The 6,791-nt window shown below is 39.7% G+C and overlaps 1 pseudogene; it reads right to left on the bottom strand.

Annotated features, from left to right (window-relative positions):
- Nucleotides 1-313: 313 nt before the first annotated feature.
- On the bottom strand, nucleotides 314-6,475 carry LOC129030000 (zinc finger protein 141-like; annotated as a pseudogene).
- Nucleotides 6,476-6,791: the final 316 nt, after the last annotated feature.

The following is a 6,791-nucleotide window of genomic DNA, read 5'->3' as shown; positions in this document are numbered from 1 at the left end:
GTTGAAGGACAGATATGATGAGGACATGTGTTGTAACTGTAACTTTTTTTTTTTCCTCATTTCCCACTTAAATTACATTGCATTGAAAGATTTCTATCCTAGGGCTTACCAGAGCTTGTTGGTCAGTGAAGGAGAAACATGGTCTGACTTGGAATAAAGAGGCCATTGAATGTCTCTGAGTTTCCAAAGCAATGAAACAGACCTGAAATCCTTGAAATCTTGAGAAGAGAAAGTACATTTCCTCAATGTATTAAACTTCCATTTTACATATCAAAATCCACTCATGATGAGTGTTAATTCTACATACCCAGGTTATAAACTAGAACTAACAGAAAACTGGATCTTTTATTCCCAGAGTATCAAAAGACAACTGAAAGGGGAGAAGTGCCATGCCTCATCCCCATAACAGCAGCACTTTGGGAGGGCAAGGTCGGCAGATTGCCTGAGGCCAAGAGTTCAAGACCAGCCTGCCCAATATGGTGAAACCCCATGTCCACTAAAATACAAATATTAACCGTTGTGGTAACACACCTGTAACTCCAGCTATGCAGGAGGCTGAGGTACGAGAATTACTTGAACCTGGAAGACAGAGGTTGCAGTGAGCCAAGATGGCACCACTGCAGTTCAACCTGAGCAACAGAGAGAGACCCTGTCTCAAAGAAACAAACAAAAACAAAACAAACAACGAAAAAGACAACTGAATGTGATGAATGTGATGAAGTGGGTCCTGATGATCCCTTCAGTACGTAAGTTATCTTCAGTAGGGTTAGAGTAAAGCCATGAGCAGAGTATTTTTTGACGTGCTTTGGTCTGAACCACATGGCAAGTACCCGTAGACCATGGGATGAGGCCGAGAAAAAACTCATATTTGAATGTTTAAGCCACATTGGCTCCTATGAATGGGAAATATATCAAGGAATGTCCAGGTGTCCTACAGCTGGGAGAAAAATGCAGAAAGAAGGCAAGATGAGTGGCTGGTGAGCCACTCAAGGGAGTTTATGGTGGGTGAGAATTGAGCCTGTGTCCATGAGTGGCAGGACAGAGCTTGGACAGTAGATCGAAAGAGAGTGAATTTAGGGCTGAATGAGTACCTGATGCCCCTAGGTATTATTGTGAGACTGTCTTGGCACAAAATACCCGAGTTCCATTAGTGAGAAGAGATTAGCTTCTTAAGATCATTGTGCTTAATCTGCAGCCAGAAAGGCCATCAGGATGACTGGCATCCAGAAGAAAAGGGGTTGACAATGACATCAAGACAAATATAGGATAGGACAATACTTACATCTGAAAGCAAAACATTCCCTCCTCTTTGATTTGAGGTTCTGAAAGCATTTTTTCTGCACATACTTAGACACGATCTGGGAGAGCAGTAGTGGATAAGAGAAAAGGTATGAAGGAATAGAAATTTATCAAAAACGTGAAGTATCTCAAACAATTGGAACAGAATGACAGTGGACTATTTTTCCCCCCACATTTTCTTTTTTTTTTTTTTTTGAGACGGAGTTTCACTCTATCACCCAGGCTGGAGTGCAGTGGTGCAATCTCGGCTCCCTGCAACCTCTGCTCCCCGGGTTCAAGCGATTCCCCTGCCTCAGCCTCCCAAGTAGCTGGGATTACAGGCACCTGCCACCAAGTCGGGCTAATTTTTTTCTATTTTTAGTAGAGACTGGGTTTCAGCATATTAGCCAGGATGGTTTTGATCTCCTGACCTCATGATCCACCCGCCTCAGCCTCCCAAAGTGCTGGGATTACAGGCATGAGCCACTGCGCCCAGCCCCCCCTCTCCCCCCACCCCCAACATTTTCCAGCAGAGTGGAAGCTCGGATGAGCAGGTCACATGAAGTCAACAAATTTACCATTTTTTACGTTGTGGCTAATACATTTGGGACTCATTGAACAAGTGTCTTGCCCAGCTGTAGCTAAGTTGTCAATAGATTGGTGTGGAGTTAGGGCAGAGCACCCAGGGGATATCATCTTATGTTCCAGGCAGGAAAACCAAGCCAAAGGTCATGGGGCTTTTATGGCAAGTTCATTGGTCAAATGCCTTTACACACATGGTAATGGTCACCAGGAGCTTTATGGTAAGTGATTTGAATTCTGTTCTCAATTGCAGTTGTATATAGGCTAACTGTAATAAAATATTAACATATCCAAGTTTCAATTAAAAAAAAATTTCTTGTGAAAAGAACAGCCTATCAGACACTGTCTAAAGTTGGCCCATTTCCCTAGCCAATATTTTATCCATACTTACTCAGAGCCCTCTGTTTGACAAGTGCCCACTTATTTCTGAGATATGGTATTGCTCAGAAAATCTGTATATTTATGGGGAAAAGTTCCAGGAGTCAGTGATCAGTACGGATTTTGTCTATTAGAAGAGAGGTAGCACGATTTAGATTTGGCTGAACAAGAGGTGGCACAAGTTGAGGGACTTTCAAAACACAGAAACCCAGCCTTACAGAAGCTAACCCAAAATCTACAAAGTCAGAAACTACTCTGCACAAGAGTAGGACACAAACAGAAAAATCTAGAGATCAGTTTTCTATTCAAGAAATAGTTTTACAGAATCATTTTTCTATCCTATCCTCAGAAAAGTATCTGGAATATTGTAATTATGATGTTCCTACTTACCTAAAAAATCTAATTGCTTAGCAATGCTTCCCTTTATTCACAATTAGATCACTCATAAAGCATATACCTTCATGCGAAGGAGAGATAGAAAAGAAAAAGAAACAAAGAGAAAGAAAAGAAGAGATTATTTCACTACTGTTTGGCAATTATGTTTCTGTATTTTAATCTAGTTCATGTAAGATAATTTTTAAAAAGTTTCATGAAAATATCCATTTGTTTGCACAGAATACTTATCAAATAAGTAGGAAACAATTTTGATTTTATTAGCATTACCTAATAAGTTTTATAGTAATATTTTTGAACTTTTTCAATTATACTATCTCCTTTTACACTGTGGCATAGCTGATGGTCCTGAATGTTTATTCTATTGGTTCCATATAGGAACAAATATATGTTATTATCAATGCTTTCTGTGGATTAGATCAACGAATCCTCACGCTAAAAAGTTTGGATAGGTTATCATATTCACCTGCCAATACTGTAAAATAATACAGATGCAGTAGAAAATTTATCAAATGAGAAAAGTATACCCAAGAGAGTGGAATATACATAGATAGTCCTTTACTGACATTATGCAAACAGAGGTAAGGGCCAGGGGATTTCAGGTGTTATGGTATAAAGAAAAGCATTGTCTCCTGAGGAATGAGAATGTGTGCTTTGGAATTCAGTAAGCCTGAGTGCTAATTCTGGCTCTGCTACATTCTAGCTGTATGACTTTTCACAACCAACTTAATCTCCTTGAATCCCAATTTTACTATCTGAAAAACTGGGGTAATAATACCTATTCACTCAATTCAGTATGAAGTTTTGTAGAATAATGTATGTCATGTGCTTAACTCAGTCCCTGACTTCCAGCAAAGTGCCTTATAAATAGCCAGGTAACATTATTTTCCTTATTTTTTCCAAGGATGATGTTTTAATATGTAGATCTGGAAAACTAGGTAGATAGCCGCTGAATGGAAAAATGGAAAGTCTGAGGGTTGTACGAGAGAAGACTATTAGACACACTTAGAACAAGCTTCACAGTGCTGCCTGGGTCTGCCTTTACCTGTAGGAACCCTAATTGTATCTTTTCAAAAAAATTACCTGATGTCCTGATTCAATTCCGGTCATTTACCAGAAACATCTTTCTTCAGACTTTTAATATGCAGATAATTAGAAATGAGATCAGCTGACTTCTCCATCCTTCTGTCCTTATAACCATGGTAAATGCACATAAAGATAGATGAGGCAAAGGAAGGAAGGACAAAATAACGTGCTGTTTCCTACTCTGGCTTAATTCTACTCTAACCTGGCCTGTTTATCACCATAATTAGAATCATTGCTTTGTTTTCTTTTTTTTTTAAGTGATGTAATTTTTATTTATCAGAAAAATGCATGTCACACAAACACAGATGTACAGTAAGTCCTCACTTAATGTTCAAATTAGGTTCTTAAAAACTACATTGTTAAATGAAACGATGTTGCTATATGCCATTCAAACATAACTCTTGTTTATATCAATTAAACTCTTGTAAAATTAGTTTTCCTAAACAATATGTTGCTTCCCTCAGTTTCCAAGAACCTATCAACTATATTAAGTGAGAACTTACTACACATTTATATAACTTATATAGATGTGTGTGTGAGACACACATTTTTAAACAGCTACAGAGAGATACATCTCAATGACAGAATCTCAACAGACTTCCTACTAAGACAAAATTATAATAGCTATTAACAAATAAGAGAACAATTGAGAGCTTAATATACAATTAGCAATGTTCTACGCTGGTTAATGACATAGCATATTTATGCTGGTTAATGATACAGTGCATTTAAGGAATATACAAGGTGAGTAGATACTTTAATCCAGTGGTGTCCAACCCTTGGAATGCAAGGACTTTTTTGCTTATCTTCTGTGGTGGAGGATATGACAAAAATTTTTCAAAACCTTTTTTTTTTTTTTTCGGAGACAGAGTTTCACTCTTGTTGCCCAGGCTGGAGTGCAATGGCGAAATCTCAGCAAACTGCAACCTCTGCCTCCCGGATTCAAGCAATTCTCCTGCCTCAGCCTCCCGAGTAGCTGGGACTACAGGAATGCGCCACCACACCCAGCTAATTTTGTATTTTTAGTAGAGACGGGGTTTCCCCATGTTGGTCAGGCTGGTCTCGTACTCCCGATCTCAGGTGATCCGAGCTCATAGCTATCATTAGTGTTAGTGTATTTTATATGTGACCCGAGACAATTCTTCTTCCAATGTGGCCCAGGAAGCCAAAATGTTGGAAACCCATGCTTAAAACTATATCATAATTTCAAAATTTGCAAATACAGAGTTTAAATTACAAACAAGTTTATACTAAAACAGTAACATTTTGAAGTAAAATATCATTACTTTTGTTATATTTAGGAAATGCTTAGTGTTCTGATAAAATTGCTGAGTAAGAATTTTTGTAGAATTACATTTGCAACATCCATAGGATTAAAAAACACTAAGCAGAAAAGATGCAACATCTGTCCCTGGTGTTCCTGGCATTTCTGAACCAAATCCCAGTATGTCCACTACTCATGTTACACATTTTGGACATGATACAAAAAGAATATTTGAAAAAAACTTTGACATAGAGCTCCTCAATAACACAAATATTCCAATATCTCCAAAAGCAATGGAACAGTAGTCATATCATGCAGCACTTTATAAGTGATAAAGTGGATATTAACTCTCCCTGTAAACTTAAAGGGAGATCACTAAAGCAAAAAGAGAATTCTTAGAGGATTTAGCAGCATGGGACAGAAGATGCCCCTATTTGTGAAAATGAGAAAAAAATGCAGCTTTTTCAGAAATTATTTTCATTGGAGCAGAGCTTCCCAAACTACCTGTTTTTATTTATTTATTTATTTATTTTTTGAGATGGAGTCTAGCTCTGTCACCAGGCTGGAGTGCAGTGGCATGATCTCGGCTCACTGCAACCTCTGCCTCCTGGGTTCAAGCGATTCTCCTGCTTCAGCCTCCCGAGTAGCTGGGACTACAGGTGCGCACCAGCATGCCCAGCTAATTTTTGCATTTTTAGTAGAGATGGGGTTTCACCATGTTGGTCAGGATGGTCTCAATCTCTTGACCTCGTGATCCACCCACCTCGGCCTCCCAAAATGGTTGGATTACAGGTGTGAGCCATTGCACCCAGCCCCAAACCACATCTTAAGGCCTGGCTTCCTTCTTGACCTTTGGTCCCCTTGCCTGTGTCCTCTGCTTCATTCACTCTCACCTACCTGGGTGTCTGGCTATGATCTTATGTATCTTCACATTGTAGGGCTCTTTTATTTGCTCCAGACAGGTGACCAGGTCTGGGTTAGAGAGCAACACCCAGGGAGACCAGGTTTCTGTAGTTCTCCAACATCACATCTCTATACAAATTCTGCTCGGCAGGGTGCAGGCATTTCCACTCTTCTGGAGACAATTCTATGGCCACATCCCTGAATGTTAAGAGTTCCATTTCCCCACTTCAGGGGTATCCGGGAGTCTAGCTATGAATCATCCAATACCTGCAGGTCACAGAGCGATGGAGGCTGAGGCTGTGGCCAAATCACCGAGGCCTCCCAGAACTGAGGACGCAAAGAGATGAAGCTCCTAACCCAATGCCTGGCAGGAGCCAGATGCCGCTTTGTTTTCAATGAAAGATTCTGTAGACAAGCCAATATTTCTTCTTCATTATTATGAATTTAGATGTACAACCTCTGTGTCTAGCGTGGTTGTCTCTGACAATCTCCACCTCCATCCTAATTCCTCCACCAAGATTTGGGGGTTGTCAAGGAAAGGACATTCTGTGAAGACATAGTGTGTGTTATACATTTCAATATAAGAATTAACTTGATTCGTATGTCAGCCTAAATGAGATGTTGCCTCCCTCTTGGTGAGTTTTTCTCTTGTGTGACTTGCAAAGTGTGGGCTGGGAGAGCTAGCTATTCCTGTTTGGAAAATATACCAACCTGAAAATGTCCAAGGTGAGCAGACTGGCTTTGATGCCTTTATAAAATTATGAGTCCTCCTACTGAATCACTTACTCTCACTTCCTTCACTTAGTCTGTTCTTACTGTATGGTGGCAAGTTGCAGAAGATTAAGATTAGGCCTTGGGCTAATTTAGAAGTCAAAGTTAACACCTTGTCCTGCCTCTAAACTGGGTA

The sequence above is a fragment of the Pongo pygmaeus genome, chromosome 12, assembly GCF_028885625.2.
Source record: "Pongo pygmaeus isolate AG05252 chromosome 12, NHGRI_mPonPyg2-v2.0_pri, whole genome shotgun sequence".
NCBI lineage: Eukaryota > Metazoa > Chordata > Mammalia > Primates > Hominidae > Pongo > Pongo pygmaeus.
Note: the sequence above shows the minus strand (reverse complement) of the source record. Positions and strands in the feature narration are given on the sequence as shown.